At 39.5% G+C, this 17564-nt stretch overlaps 1 pseudogene; it reads left to right on the forward strand.

Moving 5' to 3' along the window:
* Positions 1 to 4918: 4918 nt before the first annotated feature.
* LOC145402763 (5S ribosomal RNA) lies at positions 4919 to 5037 on the forward strand (annotated as a pseudogene).
* The last annotated feature ends 12527 nt before the right edge of the window (positions 5038 to 17564 follow it).

The raw sequence follows: 17564 nt of genomic DNA on the forward strand, positions 1-17564 counted from the left end.
TCAAACTAACAACTAAACATTCAGGACTCATAAGGATAATGTAATGGCAAAAACAGGTTAAATATATGGTTAACTGCAATAGCCTCTATTAACACGAAATTAGCAAGTGTAAATTTATCTAAGTCAGCCCTGATAAAATGAGAAAACCGGATAATGCTCAGTTAATGCAAGATATATTATTACAGATACAAAATATTATTACTACTGGCTGACAGTAAAAACTTTACATTAATCACAAAAACCTCACCAGGCCTACGAATCAACACCCCACGCTACACAGTACAAGAAAAAATGTAACAACACCCATACTCAAATTACACAGCTGCTAGATGGTTGGAGACTTCCTGAGCACTCACAAAAATAATAACAACTGTACAGGTGAGGACAGAGATGTGAACAAAATGAGGAGTAGATCTAAGTGGCAATTAATGCAGAAACTGAGCTCATTATATAGGGGCTGGCAGAGCTTGATACAACTTGTAAGAAGGACGTGCAAATGAAGCCATAGGGGACAAAGAGTTGACACTCCTGCTCGGAACAACAGAAAGAACGACTTACTCTACTATAAGGGGAGAAGGGGGGAGTGAGGTAGAACATGCTCGTGATTAAACATGCAGCATACTGTACGTTAGAATTATACAAAGGATGATGAAATCATAGGCTTTGTAACACCTCTTCACGAAAAAAAAAAAAAAAAAAAATTACAAAGGAAATTTCTTATTACTCTGAAACAATCTGTCTAAAGTCTACATAAGCAATCTGCAATAACATTTTCTTTCCCCTTGACATGTTGTATGTCTAATGAATACTCCTGAAGAAGTAGACTCCATCTTGTCAATCTCTGATTTTTATCTTTACACTTACTAAGGAATTTCAGTGGGTTATGATCTGTATAAATGACTATGGGGTCAAAACCAGAACACAAATAAAATGAAAAATGCTGTTAACCCAAAATCAAGGCCAAAAGCTCTTTCTCAATAGTTGAGTAGTTCTTTTGAGGTGGAGTGAACTTCTTACTGTAATAAGATACAGGGTGTTCAATACCCTGATCATCCTCTTGCAGCAAAACAGCCCCAGCTCCTGTATCACTTGCGTCAACAGCCATCTTAAAAGGCTTAGCAAAATTTGGAGTAGCGAGCACTGGCTGACTTAATAGGATAGCTTTAAGTTTGCTGAAAGAGGATTCACAGTTATCGGTCCAGACAAATTTAACTCCCTTTTTCAGTAGGTCTGTAAGTGGTGATACAGGAATTGAAAAGTTAAGAACAAATCTCCTGTAATAACCTACCATTCCCAAAAATCTTTGTAGCTCTTTCCTACTTTTAGGTCTGGGAAGATCACTTATAACCTGAACCTTAACTTCTGGTGGTGCAACATGTCCATCACCAATTACGTACCCAAGGTACTGAACTTTAGCTTGACCAAACTCACACTTTGATAAATTAGCTACAAGATTAGCCTGAACCAAACGCTCAAGAAATTTACTGACATGGCATAGGTGATCTTTCCAGTTGTCACTGAAGATTAATACATCATCAATATAAACAACACACCCTGCCAAACCATCTGTTACAACATTCATGAGCTTCTGAAATGTGGCTGGTGCATTCTTCATACCATATGGCATTACAGAACATGCAAAAGTCTTTCCTAGTGTTACAAAACATGAGATCTCCCTAGCACGTTCAGTCATAGGTACTTGCCAGTATCCCTTTAACAAATCAAACTTACTTATGTACCTAGCCTTTCCGATCTTGTCTATGCAATCTTCCACACGAGGGAGAGGGTAAGTGTCTGTTTTGGTTATGTGATTAACACGTCTGTAGTCGATGCAAAGCCGCTGTGACCCACCTGGCTTAGGTACTAGAGTGACAGGAGAACTCCACTCGCTCTGACAGGGCTCAATCATCTTGTGGTCCAACAGGTAGCCAAGCTCCTTCTGGATGAGAGGAACTTTCACTGGGTTCACACGGTAAGGAGGCAATTTAATTGGCTTTCCATCTCCAACATCAACATCATGCATCAACACAGTGGTTCTTCCTGGAGTAGCACGGAACACTTGCGGGTACTCCTGCAGTAATGCCGAAAACTCCTGCCTTTCCTCGGGAGGTAGATGAGAAAGCTTAGTCTGGAGATCATTCATGATATCAGGATTCTTCCCCAAACTATCACTCAGGCTCATGCTGCATGGGAGAGCTTCACTTGCAGACTCGGGTGGAACAGCTACAGTGCAGACTGGGTTATTTTCGTCCCGCCTGTGATATAACTTTAGCATGTTGAGTGACAAAGTTGCTTCTTCTTTCTACAATCTGGTGTGGCGATGACATAGTTGACATCACTGAGTTTCTTCTCCACGAAATAAGGACCACTAAACTTGGCTTGAAGAGGTTGCCCATGCACCGGTAGCAGAATCAAAACCTGATCTCCTGGCTGAAAGTGGCGTAACCTGGACTTCTTATCATACCAAGTCTTCATCTTCTCCTGAGCAGCTCCTAAATTCTCTCTCGCCAGCTGTAAAGCAGTGGACAGCCGTTCTTTGAACTTCATCACATACTCCAGCAGGTTGACGTCATCTTCCTCCGACAGCCAGCATTCCTTGAGTAACTTAAGGGTCCTCTTACTTCATGGCCAAACAGTAGTTCAAGGGGTGAGAAGCCCAGTGATTCATTTGGAGATTCTCTTGCGGCAAATACAACGAATGGAAGACCTTTATCCCAGTCTTTCTGATGTTCCAAACAGTATTTCTTGAGCATCGATTTGAGTGTTTGATGATATCTCTCCAACGCTCCTTGGGACTGGGGATGGTAAGCTGAAGACGTGATCTGGGTGATGCCCAGCTCTTTCAGAGACTGCTTGAAAACATTTGACATGAAATTACTTCCCCGGTCTGACTGTACCTCCTTGGGCAGACCAAACTTTGTGAAGAACCCTAGCATTTCCTTAACCACGTTCTTTGCTGAGATATTTCTAAGTGGAATGGCTTCAGGATAACGAGTAGCCATATCAATCAGGGTCAACACATAAGAAAATCCTGAAGAAGTCTTAGGAAGAGGGCCCACAATATCCACCAACACACGGGTGAAAGGCGCCTCAAAAGGAGGAATGGGAACTAGAGGTGCAACGTTTTCGGTCTGATTACACTTCCCCACAACTTGACAGGTGTGACAAGACTTACAATACCAGGAAACATCTCTGAAGATACCTGGCCAGTAGAAGTCTTTCAAAATGCATGCCACAGTCTTCCTCACTCCAAGGTGTCCTACCAAACTGGAATCATGAGCCACTGTAATGATATCCTGCCTACAAACACGAGGGATGACAACTTGATGTACAACCTCCCATTCACAGTCGGCTGATGCTGTTGGGGGTCTCCACTTCCTCATAAGTACTCCTGACTTTATATAATAACAAGTAGAAGCACCGGCTGACTCTTCCTCACTGCAAGCAAAGTTAGCTAGACCTTTCAACTCAGGGTCAGCAACCTGCAACTCAACCAACTCTTGACGAGACAAATTATCAACACTACGGGGTACTGCCTCGTCTGGTGAGTGGTCCAAATTAGCAAGAAAAGTGTCAGCTAGGATAACATCATCATCATCATTATCCTCTAAGTCACTAGTAACTTTAGACTTAGCGCTAGTGACAGCACATGGAGAGAACACATCAGGGACATCACAATCCTGGGTCGCAGCCACTGGCTCACTAGACAACTGAGGAGCTGGACACACTCGACTTCCACCAATATCATTTCCAAGTAAGAAAGTTACACCTGACATTGGGAGTGTCTCAACCAACCCAACCATAACGGAACCATTAACAAAACCAGACTCTAAATTCACTTTGCACAGAGGGACAGAGAAGTAATTATTCCCTACACCTTGTAAGATTACAGTTTCATCAGAGGAATTAACATTAGAGCCTAGAAAACTGCTCAGCATAAGGGATTGGCAAGCACTTGTATCAAGATATATTTTAACTGATTTCCTGTTATTACTGTCCAGAGGACTGACAAAACCATCAGACAGGAAATTAGCACATGAACTCTTGAGAGTGTCACCCACGTTACTGCTCAAAAGAGGAGCTTCATCATGAGAATTTAATTTACCCCTCACAGCAGGTTCAGTTAACTCAGTTAAAGAATTCTGGGAACTCTCAAGGGTGGACACTAGACCAATTGACTGAATATTTAAAGACTCCTTTTTGTTCACATCACGCTGTCTCCTGAAACATCTCTCCGTAGTATGACCAAGCTTACTACAATAAGTACATTTACTTTTCCGAAATCTAGAGGTGAAGTTGGTATTTACTTCCTGAGAAACATCATCTTTATTCTCTTTCCTGTTACCTGTACTCTGAGTAGAGGCAACGTACTTACTCTCAGCTTTCCTTTTTTCTTTAGAATATCTCTTGTGAGTGAGAACATATTCATCAGCTAAAACTGCAGCATCAGACAAATTATCTATTCTTTTCTCATCAAGATATAGGCTTACATCATTATTAATACACCTTCTAAAGTCCTCCAGCAAAATCATCTGCTTAAATTTACCAAAATCAGAATCCACATTCTTAGAATTTAACCACTGCTCTAACAGATCTTCTTTGATTTTTGCATACTCAACATGGGATTGCTTATTTTGCTTATAAGTTGTCCTAAATTTTACTCTATAGGCTTCAGGAACAAGCTCATAGGCCTTAAGAATCAAGCTCTTAACTACATCATAATTATCAGATTGATCCTGAGGCAAAGATGCACAAGTTACTTGAGCTTTACCGGTGAGAACAGTTTGAAGGAGTACTGGCCAATACTTTCTGGGCCAATTAAAACCTGTAGCTACCCTCTCAAACAACTGAAAATACTTTGTTAAATCTGATTCATTAAAAGGAGGGACAAGTTTAACATTTTTAGCCACATCAAAATCATCAGAGCCATACCACGTTGAGTACACCGCTTCCCGTCCGATCAGCGAAGTTAAGCAACGTTGGGTCTGGTTAGTACTTGGATGGGTGACTGCCTGGGAACACCAGATGCTGTTGGCATCCCTACGTGTCAAGTGGGGTTGGTGGAGGATTAGTGCCCCTCCCTGTAAAACAATTAACTCTAAGCCCTTGGCCACCCCGTTTGGGATACATGGCGTCTGGCAATGAATGAATGAATGAAAAAATCATCAGAGCTAGATGATCCAGTTCCACCTTGTTTCATGCGATACTCATGGTCTGCCTGAATCCTAGCAATTTCAACTTGTGCCTCAGCCTCCTTAGCACGAGCCCGAAACTCAGCCTCCTTAGCTTTTGCCTGAAACTCAGCCTCCTTAGCATTTGCCTGAAACTCAGCCTCCTTAGCACGAGCCTCCTGCAGGGCTAGCTGTAACTTAGCTATTTCAATCTGCGTTTGCTCATTTGGAGGAGTTACATTAAACAAGCTTTCATTAATCATGTCAACAATTTGATCTTTAGAATGATGAGAGCGAACAGCAATTCCCAATTGTTGAGCAACAAGCTTAAGTTCATTCTTTGTTCTGTTTTCTACATCACACACTGTTTGCACATTTGACAAAAATCTTTGGCTTCATCAAGCGTAGTAATAGTAGACATCATGAATAAATCACAGTCACAAAATATCAAGCAATATCCTTATGATAATATCCTGAATATCCTGATAAGAGGTCGCCAAATTTATATTACGGAACAGAGAAAACTGTGCCGCAAAGTTCCAGGTTCAAAACAAAAGAGTTTGGTAAAATTACAAGTTAAAGTTTAATGCTCAAACTGACAACTAAACATTCAGGACTCATAAGGATAATGTAATGGCAAAAACAGGTTAAATATATGGTTAACTGCAATAGCCTCTATTAACACGAAATTAGCAAGTGTAAATTTATCTAAGTCAGCCCTGATAAAATGAGAAAACCGGATAATGCTCAGTTAATGCAAGATATATTATTACAGATACAAAATATTATTACTACTGGCTGACAGTAAAAACTTTACATTAATCACAAAAACCTCACCAGGTCTACGAATCAACACCCCACGCTACACAGTACAAGAAAAAATGTAACAACACCCATACTCAAATTACACAGCAGCTAGATGGTTGGAGACTTCCTGAGCACTCACAAAAATAATAACAACTGTACAGGGGAGGACAGAGATGTGAACAAAATGAGGAGTAGATCTAAGTGGCAATTAATGCAGAGACTGAGCTCATTATATAGGGGCCGGCAGAGCTTGATACAACTTGTAAGAAGGACGCGCAAATGAAGCTATAGGGGACAAAGAGTTGACACTTCTGCTTGGAACAACAGAAAGAACGACTTACTCTACTATAAGGGGAGAAGGGGGGAGTGAGGTAGAACAAGCTCGTGATCAAACATGCAGCATACTGTACGTTAGAATTATACAAAGGATGATGAAATCATAGGCTTTGTAACAATATATATATATATATATATATATATATATATATATATATATATATATATATATATATATATATATATATATATATATATATATATATATATATATATATATATATATATATATATATATATATATATATATATATATATATATATATATATATATATATATATTTATATATATATATATATATGGTTACATTTAGCATATAGTTAGCCAGTTATCGGTAGAGAGGTGGCCTGCAGTCCTAACGGACCTAGGTTCAAATCCCCGCTGGGGCAGGGAACAGTTTAAGGATTTGAATGTCATTCAATCAGGCTTTACTGATCTACCAGAAGCCCCGCCGACATGTCATAAAATTACCCCCGTTAATACCAATACACCAGTCCTGTATGAGACAGCCCTAGCATGTATTCAATATGGACGGTGGGTGTTAATGCCGAAGTGGTGACATGTAGAGGCTTATGGTATGTAGGAGGTTTGCTGGGCCTTGATAGCAGGCTGTGAAGCCTATGCCCAGAGTTGGACACACACACACACAAAAAAAAAGTTATTGAGACATATGTAAAATGTACCCATGCTTTATTTCTTCCACACCATTGTCTTCAGATGCTGTTGATATTACACGAGAGGCTACCTTAGGCTAATCCAAGTATATGTTCCAGATATGAATGACCTTGAACTACTTTTAAAGGTCGGTGTTCATATGAAGTTTTTAGGCAGTGAACACAAGAGCAGCATTTGCGTTGCTACAAAGACAATCAATACCATAAATAGTTATGACGAACTTTCCTTATTGAGGCTACACAGTATGTTAATAGGTAACTAGTTATTATCATTAGTAGTAGTAATACTAGTAGCCGTAGTAGCAGTAATAGTAGCAGTAGTAGTGCTTAATTTAAAATTGCAATACGAGCTCTTTTCAAAAAGTATTGGACCTCAGGGTCTTAAAAAAATAACTGACTAACCTGTTGATTTAGGACACTAATCCCCCTTAAAGTACCCCAGTGTTCTTTCTACTGCCTGAAATATTTTTCGAAGTCGGTTTTCGGTACCTCTTGCAGGTGCTTCATCGCATTTTTCATTATCTCTTCTCTTGTCGGGAACTCTTCAGCTGAGTTTTGAGTTTGAGGAATAACCAAAAGTTGCACGGAACCACATTTGGACCCGCGGGATGTTGTACTTGTCCAAAAATTCCTGAATAGGTTGAGAAGAATGGACAGGGGTTATCATGTTGCAGCTTCCAACTTACACATTTCTAAAGGTCTAGTCTCCTCCATTGAACTTCGTTACGAAGACAATGGATAACATCTAGGTGGTAATGTTTGTTGACAGTCTGACCTTCTGGTACGTATTCAGAATGCACAACACAGCAGTAGTCAAAAAAAAAATATATCAACATGCGAGTGCACTTCACCTTGCTGTGGATCTGTCATGGTTTTTTTGGCAGGGGCGACCCTGCTTACTTCCAACAGGATGACTGTACATTGGTTTCTGGCTCATACACACCCAAGTCTCATCTTCAGTAATAAGTCTTCAGAAAGTCTGGAGCACGACTTGCACACTCCAACATGTCTTGAGTAACACTCATCCAAGAGGCGAGATCATGTAGAATGCAACAAAGTACCTGCAGGAGGTACTGAAAATTTTTTCACACAGTGGAAAGAATGCTGGGCTACGTGTGTTAAGTCAGAAGGGGCCTACTTTGAGAGGGATTAGTGTCCTAAATAGGTTCGTTAGTTATTTTTTAAAGCATATCTAGGATTTCAAAGTCTATTTGGCCTGGAGCCTTAAAACTTGGTCAATTTAGTCGGACAGCTGTCTGCTTCTTTTGGCTAAATATGGTGGCAATCTGTCAACCGGATCTCTGGATATTTTCCTGAACACTGAAAGGACAGTCAGCCATGCTGACCGCTTAAGCTAGAAAGCTGAAATTCTACTACAAAATAGCCGTTAACCCTGCTCAGGTAGAGGTGGGTCTGAGAAACCCACAACCCCTGTCCCATTTTCTAGTTCATTAACTTCTAAATACCCGGGAGCCCTGATCTTCTCAGTAGCTTTCTAACTTTGTATATCCACGCAAGGGATAAGGGAGTTACTTCAAGCTCACTCTTCGTTTCCGCAGTATAAGGGTATGTGAGTATAAGTTGGGTATGTGAGACCCACGTCTACCTAAGGTGTGTGAGATATTTTGTTCTCCCTGATTGCAGATGTGAATGAAGTGTCTGACAGCCCTCATCACACCATGATGCATCATCCCATACCAAGCTTTGGGACCACTCAGAACCATTCAGATTTTATTTTAATATTCTTATAGAAGGCCAAAATTTATTTACAGTTTTTTCTAAAGTTTATTTTTCAAAAATTGGTTAAAAATATAAAAAGAAAAGAACAGTTCATTTTTTGTACATGTTTGTGTTGCGGAAACATTAAATATGTTCCTCTATTTTCAGAATTGGAATAAAGGAAACATAAATATTTTTCCCGAATTTTCATATTTTGAGGTCTGAGAGACCCACGTCTACCTGCTATGCAACACGCACTGACCTATACCTGAGCAGGGTTAAGGTAGGTGCATTACAGAAAGGCATATAATTCCAACTGGCTGATTATTCTCTGAGATCACCTGGGGTAAAAAATTGGGACTTTTTCCAGAAAATCCTGATGTCACCTAGTTTTCCACGAAAGATTAAAGCTAGACCCACCAAACTTGGTGGACTTATAGACTGCGATGACTTAAGGTGACAGGCACAAGAACAGTGACCTTGACCTCAAGGTCCCTTTATAACTTGGCTTCCAGTACGGAATGGATGTAGAATGTTTTCCTTTATCAAAATTGTCCTTGGACAATTTCACAGTGTTCTAATTATTATTTGTCTTACTTATTTTAAAATTGCAATATTTAAGGGGCTATGTGACGTAGAGCCTTCACACTTGGTTGTCTTAGTTGGAGATCTGTCCACTTCTTTTAGTCAAATATTGTGATGATCTGTTAACCGGATCTCCAGATAATACCCGGAACACAGAAAAGTTAGTTAGCCACACTACCATAACTACCTCAAGTATCACTTAAGCTAGGAAGCTGAAATTTTACAGTGATATAGCCTCATGGTGGGCTCAGTGCGGCAAGGAGTATGGTTCCAATCAGTTGATTATCCACTGAGATTGCCTGGGGTCAAAAATTTTAACTTTTCCAGTTATTCTAGATGTCACGTAATTTTTCATGAAAGATAAAAGCTAGAGCCACCAAATTTGGTGAACTTATAGACAGTCATGACCTAAGGTAACATAACTTTTATAGCTTGGCTTCTAGTAGGCAGTAATGGTGGGAAGTTTTTCTTTATCAGTATTGTCCTTGGACAGTTTCATGGTGTTCTAGTTATTATTATTATTATTATTATATCTATCTATCTATCTATTGCCAGACGCCTCAATCCCGTTTGGGGTGGCCACAAACAAATCGCCTCCACGTCGCCCTGTCCCCCGCCATTTCACTGCCCTGCTCCCAACTCACACCCCCCTCTCTCATATACCTCTCCATCCCATCCCTCCATCTCATCCTCAGCCTCCCCCTCCCTCTTCCCCCCTCCACCTCACTCACATACACTCTCTTCGTCAGTCTCTCATCCTCCATCCTCTCCACATGGCCAAACCACCTCAGTGTGTTCCTCATAACGCTTCCTATCACATCCACATCCACACCACAAAGCTCCTTTATATCCTCATTCGTCAGCCTGTCTCTCCATGTGACTCCACAGGCTCCTCTTAAATAACTCATTTCCACTGCTCTCACTCTTGACTTGTGTCCTTCCAACAACGTCCAAGCTTCACGTCCATACGTTAGAGTTGGTATCACAATACTGTCATGTAGTAACTTTTTCACTTCCATGCTCACTTCCCTGTTTCTTATCACTGCTTTCAAAGAACCAGCAACCTTTCTTCCCTGCTGTACCCTTTCAAGCACTTCACCCTCCAAACCTCCATCCTTACTGATCACACTACCCAAGTACTTAAATTTACTCACATTTTCCAATTTCTCACCATCCAACCTCGCTGTATATTAACTGACTTCACCTCTCTCAAAGACCATCACTTTACTCTTCCCTACATTCACCATTAGATTTCGTTTCTTACACACTCTCCCAAACTCATCTACCAAGCCTTGCAGCTTCCCTTCGTCTTCACTCAACAACACAGTATCATCTGCAAACAACAGTACAGGGAGTTTCCAAACACTATCCTCTCTCACCAGGGCCACTGCAACATCCACTACCCTACCTTGTACCTCTTTTATTACCCCTCCATGTACAGATTGAACAACCATGGAGACATGACACATCCCTGTTTCAACCCAACCTTCAAAGAGAAAAATTCACTTAGTTCACCATCCACACGCACTGCAGCCTTAGCACCATCATACATACTCTTCACAGCATTCAACAACTTCCCATATACTCCATATATTCTTAATACTTTCCACAATCCTTGTCCATCCACCCTGTCATATGCTTTCTCCAAATCCATGAAAGCCGCATACAACTTCTTTCCCTTCTCTAGAAACTTTTACACTAAAGATCTAAGAATGAATATCTGATCTACACAACCTCTTCCCTTCCTATAGCCTCCCTGTTCTTCTCCTACTAATACCTCTGTTCTTTCTCTAACTCTATCAATAAGTATCCTACCATACACTTTTTGTATCATACTAAGAAGACAAATGCCCCTGTGATTACCACACACTTGTTTTTCCCCTTTTCCTTTGTACAAGGGAATAATTATACCTGACTTCCAATCCTCCGGGATTCTACCTTCCTCCAAGGCCAATCTGCACATCTTCCACATCCATTCTACTACTATCTCTCCTCCATGCTTCAGCATTTCACCACACACTCCATCAATTCCTGGGGCTTTCCCCAATTTAACTTTCTTCATTGCTTCCACAACTTCTATCCTACTGATTTCTTCCTGTCTTCTCATCTCCCTCCTTCTCTCAGCCATTCCCCAGCCACTTATACTCGCATTACTTCCATCCTCTATGTTCAACAATTCCTTAAAGTGTTCTCTCCATCTACTCACTTTTTCTCCCTTCTCCACTAGTAATCTACCATTTTTATCTTTCACTCCCCTGCTGACCTCACTTCCACCCTGTCTTACTCTCTTTACCTCTTTCCAGAACATTTTCTTACAGTCCCTCCACTTTACACTCAAATTCCTTCCAAATTCCTCGTCCACTCTCTTCTTACTCTCTCTTACTAATCTTTTCACCTCTTTCTTTCTACATATAACTCTCTCTTCCGCCTCTCAACTTTTTCCACGCCCCTATTTCTCATCCATTCATTGTATGCTTTCTTCTTTTGTGCCACAGCCTGTCTCACCTCTTCAGTCCACCACGCTGTTCCTTGCAATCCCCTCCGTCTTCTCTTCCTCCCACATACCACATCACATGCTGCACATATTTCTTCTGTAAATATCCTGCACACAGGATATCATTATATTAATTATTATTATTATTGTTACTATCATATATTATTATTATTATTATTATTATTATTATTATTATTATTATTATTGTTATTATTATTATCAGCATTATTATTATTATCACAATCATTATTATCATGAACCACAATAGTGGTCCATAATAGGGACTGCCCACGAATTTGCCGAAAACTCTAATAGAACAGTCACCTAAAAACCATCTTAGAAAGCAAACTTATTCTTGAAACAACGTTCAGAGGGTTTCTTTTGAATAGTTTAAGCTAGGCAAGCATTAACAATGTGGAAAAGAAGTGTTACAAGAAAGTTTGGTACATTCGATTTTTGCCAGTTTGTCCATATTATTATTCATGTTATTGTTTCACAAGTCCGCAAAAAAATCTATTCGATATTTCGGGATAAAAACTAACCAGTCTTACTTAAAGGGTCACTGCGTGTGTCCATGACCTATTTTAACCCCTACATGCAGGGGGGTTTCTGATATTGCACGCTCCTCCCCATGGGGATATCCGTGATTGAAAAAATACCCTTACTTCAAACCCTAATATCTTCCAAACTATAAGGCTAGAGAAAAAATTAAAGACAGATAAGACTCATCAACTCTTCCTCTTTCAAATGAAAGTATTCCCACATCTCCAGGTGGTTCTGTCGATGAGTAAGGATAAGTTAAATTTCAAACGGTGGTGGGAAGACCTTCCAGCTATAAACATCAACCAGTGTTGCTCTGCGCCCAAAATCGTGATGGCTATACACGTCAACCGGTGCATCTAAAGATGATCATCTACCTTCTGGATACATAGAGATTTCTCAATGTCATTGCAAGCATGTGAGAAGCTTTCAAGTAAAGACTGCTGTCAAGTTTCAATACTGCATCACTCACAGCATGACTATTTTAACCCGTCATGTCCCGTTGACGTATATATACGTCCGAACGTTTTGTCACGCTCAGTCATGATGATGTATTAAAACGTCCTGCAATTGCAAGGTCCATCATTTGCACATTTTTCAAGTTTTGCAGGTGATTTTTCGTATGCACATGTGGGAGACTTTCCTCTACCCATTGCCAGGCAGCAACACTGCCTGGCCCCTGCGTGACCCCCTCCCCCGCACGCCATTTTCTTGGCAGCTCACCTGTTAGCAGTGACCTGGCCAGTAAAGACATGTCGCGCCATGGTCTCTCTGACGACGAAATTCAAAGCGAAAGTTATTCCCGAAGTGGAGGACAAAGATTACGTGGTGCCAGAGGAAGAAACGAGCAGAAGTGATGAGGAGGTAACATCGCCAAGGAAGGTGCGGTATGTTGATGTGTTTGGTGAGTGAAACAACGCTTATATTGCCTATATTATTGTGTGAAAACCAATATACTCTTGTACTACATATAAACCGATACCAAATAAATATCTACCCATTCTGAGTGGTTTGGAATAGTTACCCCTCCCATAGAAAATGTCTTCTCTGGAGCGTGGCTCCATAGAAGACGGTACCAGGTGAAGGGAAGGTCACCTGAACAGGGCACTTCTAAGCTCAGGTGAGCATTTTCTTTCTGAATTTTCGATATTTCTCATAAAAAGCGGAGGTTTTAGCAAAAAAAAAAAAAAAAGAAAATCTGCCAGGATTAGGGGGGTAGTCACTGGTGAGAAATCTGCTGGGATGCAGCAGGTTAAATTGTATATTGTACTAAGTTATTAGTAAGTTGAAAACTCTAGCTAGTAGATTACTTATGTGGACAATGATGCACTGTTGTGGGACAGAGCCTTTGCATAATTAACATACACTGGCGTGATTTTACACAGTTATATTAATTTTTAACTCAAGGATTTATTTAGCTATATTTAGTTCATCCCTGAAATCCCAGCAGGCTTATGTGTAGACGTCACATGAGACAACTGAAAAGCACAGGTTTGTGCTTTGTGCTCCAACTGGAAGTGACCATGTAGTGATATCATGACCATTTCTTAAAGCGAACTAACGCCAAATTTGGATCAGTTTTTCACCGTTATTGGAATTCATCATGGCAATAACCATCTCACTAGTCAACTGCAGGAGTACTCAGAGAAGGAGGGAGGGGAAGAGATAGAGGAGGGGGACGAGGAAGAGGCAGATGAAAAGGACGATAGGGTATGAGGGAGGCATAAGACGTGCCCACTACATCAATTATTACTGTAACTAATGGAGTAATGTTGCATTTTCAACTTTCACACACAAAAAAATTACTAGATAAAAAGTTACTCACTATTATGCAAAGTAGTCGTGCAAAGCACAACAGCAGATTTTGGTTGTCTTGTAATCAGTTTGAATATACCTGTACAGTATAGCACTTCAGATTTTACTCAATGCAACTTCTTTGAAATTATCTTTTGCTCGATCAATTTTCAAAATATAGAGATTCTGAAACAATCAATGTCCACTGTAAGAGGCCTCACAACTTTAGTAAACAAAAAAAGTGCTTGTGGGCCCTTTGGGCTCCTCGTACTTGCTCCTGCAGAGGGCTCTCGCGTTTATGTGCTGTTCTAGTGTAACATTGTCACTTGGATTTTTTGCAGCTAACCAATTGATCGTGTTATTTGCAGCTTTGGGAATGGAACCCAGTTTATTTTAGTTCTACCTCTGGGCAAAAAATTCTACAGGGATACTATGCTGGGCTCCAGGAGCGGCATTTTTTTGGTAAAAATGTAATCATTCATTAAATATAGTAAAAGTTTTTCAATCATGATGGAACCAAGTTTTTTCACATTGCCAAACTTTTTGTGATTTCTGTGCCAATTTTGGTGCGATTTGAATGTGTAGTTTCGGCTGCACACACACACACACACCGAGGCACCGAGAGCAGACGCAAGTCGACAGTGCTCTATACCTGGCCAACTTGGCCAGCGGCATTACCTAAATAAGTATCTTTATATGAGTCAAGCTCTGTACAAGGTTAGACTAAATGGTGTTCTAATATATATATATAAAAAAAAAGAAGTTTTAAGTAAGACTTGGTCAAACAGAAAAGTAAACAAACAGCGCAGGAATGCACACAATCAGCTGATCGTTGTTTAATCTACAATCTGCCCCAGGGAATGTAAGTACTATATGCGCTTTTAGTACTGCAAAATGACCACATACTTTAGTAAAGCAAATTTGGAAAAGAAAAGGGATAAAGGTAGAAAGCAGGATGATGATTTCTACCAAGAACTGGTTGAAATGGAGACTCACAACAAACTGGTTGAAAGAGTACATAGGTAGGAGACGGCTTTACAGAATGAGATTGATGAAATTAAGAAACAGATGCACTTGCAAAAGGAAGAAATAGAAAAATTAGGAAAGAAAGTCAACAAGAAACAACCATAAATGAGCTAATAGATGAAGTGGGTACACTTAGGAGGAAAATTAGTGAAATGGCAAGTACAGTAGTCAGCCACGAGAGTATTATGGAAGAGTTCAAAAATGATACAGAGACAATTAGGCAAGTAAGCAGTCTGATAGGTCAGAGCAGTGATATTGAGGAGAAGCTAACACAGGTGAATGAAGCTGTGCAAAGCAACAAAAATTATGTGGAAACCACTTATGCTGAAATGGTGAAAGTAAAGAAAGACTTGGAAACAAGGGTGGAAGAAAAAAGCATTAAAAAGGAAGTGAAAAGAATAATCCAAAACAATCCTAAGTTAGTCAGAGATTCAGTAGATATTAACAAATCTATAGTAATCACTGGTATAGAAGAGGAAGAAGTAAAAAACAAGATCTCAAGAGACAAAAAGGAGATGGCAAATGCAACGGGCATATTGAAAGAAGTATCAGAGGAAATCTGTAGTAAAGACATAGAGGAACACAAAAGGTTAGGGAAATACGAGAAAAGCAAGTCAAGACCCCTAAAGGTAACCTTCCAGAGTGTAAACACCATGGAGGAGATACTAAAAAATGCAAAGAACCTTATGGAAAAAGAGGAGTATGGATAAAAAGATGCCTAACACAAGAAGAACTGGAATTACTGAAAGAGAAGAGGGAGGAAGCAAAAACAAAAAATGAGGGAAGATCAGAGGAGGAGAAGAATACATTTTTTTACAAAGTAATTGGATTGCAGGTACGAAAGTAGTACATAAACAGGAGGGAATAAAAAGAAGGAAGGTAGTAGAACCAAATCATGATACGTATATAAACAAGATGATTAAGTTGATGTACTCAAATGTGGATGGAATGGTATTTAAATTATTAGAGATGAATGATGATGTCAGAGAAAATGAACCACATATAATATGCCTACAGTAACTGAAACAAAATTAACACCAAGGATATCGAATGACATCCTAAACTTAAAGGAATATAATATATGGAGAAGAAATAGGAACTTAAAAAAAGGAGGAGGAATTATAATATTAACTAAGAAAAATCTAAAAGTCAAAGAAATAGAATTGGGTATACCCTCACAAGTAGAACTGATTGCAGTAGAGATAAATACATCTGAAGGGAAAGCAACTGTAGCCAATTTGTACATGCCACCCAGATCAAACACATGGGAAAGAGACGAATATGAGGACCTGGCAGAAAGTACAATTCAGAGTTTAAGAGCATAACTACATAAAATGGAAGAGAAATCGAAAAGAATTATACTAACTGGAGATTTTAATACAAATATAAATTGGAATACTCTAGATATAATAAGCCAAGAAAGCTGTTGTGACTAAAAGCTCCTGGATCTTGTGCAAGAGTTTTTCCTAACGCAACATGTAAGGGAAAGCACCAGAAAAAGAGGAGTCGATGTGCCCCCAATGCTAGATTTCATATTTATTAGGCAAGAAAACGATGTTGACAATTTAATATATCACCCTCCATTCGGCAAAAGCGACCATGCTGTAATAAATTGCAATTACAGGATTTCATATGACATAGATAACAGCAATGAATGTTACAAAAAGAGCCTAAACTATAAAAATGGAAAGCATCATGACCTAAAGAAGTACTTCTTAGAAATTGATTGGGAAAAGGAGCTTAGAGAACAAGATTTAAATGCTATATATGAAAAATTCTGTGAACTTTATGAAATAGGAGTCCAGAAGTACATCCCATAGCTCAAAGAAGCAGAAAAGAAAATAAAGAAATGGTTCAAAACAGAATGTAAGGAATAAAAAGAAAAAAGAGATTTGTTGTGGAATAGATACAGAAGACACAATAGTGAAAGGGCATATAATAATTACGGACAGGCAAGAAGCGATTATACAAGAATAAGGAGGGAAGCCCAAAAACAGCTTGAGGAGGATATCATAAATAAAAGTAGTGATCAACCAAAGCTATTTTACGGCTACATCAGAAGCAAAACCAAAGTTAAAGATAAAATACAATCCATTACGGACGAGGGAATCACCTATACACAAGAGAAGGATATTTGTGAAGCACTAAACAATAATTTCCAATCAGTTTTTACAGAGGAAAAAAAATTTTGAGAGGGCTTATGTGGAACAAGCATGCCCACACATACTACCAGATATACAAACATCAGAAAAAGAAATACAGGAGGAGCTAAGTAAATTAGACAAAGGAAAAGCAAATGGTCCTGATGAAATTTCATGTTGGGTGCTACGAGAATGTGGAAAGAGTTAAGTAAACCATTATTTTTAATTTTCAAGAAATCCTTGAGTCAAGGTAAAGTACCTGATATTTGGAAGAAA

The sequence above is a fragment of the Coenobita brevimanus genome, chromosome 58 (assembly GCF_032717465.1).
Source record: "Coenobita brevimanus isolate Jiangsu-jjx chromosome 58, ASM3271746v2, whole genome shotgun sequence".
Lineage (NCBI taxonomy): Eukaryota > Metazoa > Arthropoda > Malacostraca > Decapoda > Coenobitidae > Coenobita > Coenobita brevimanus.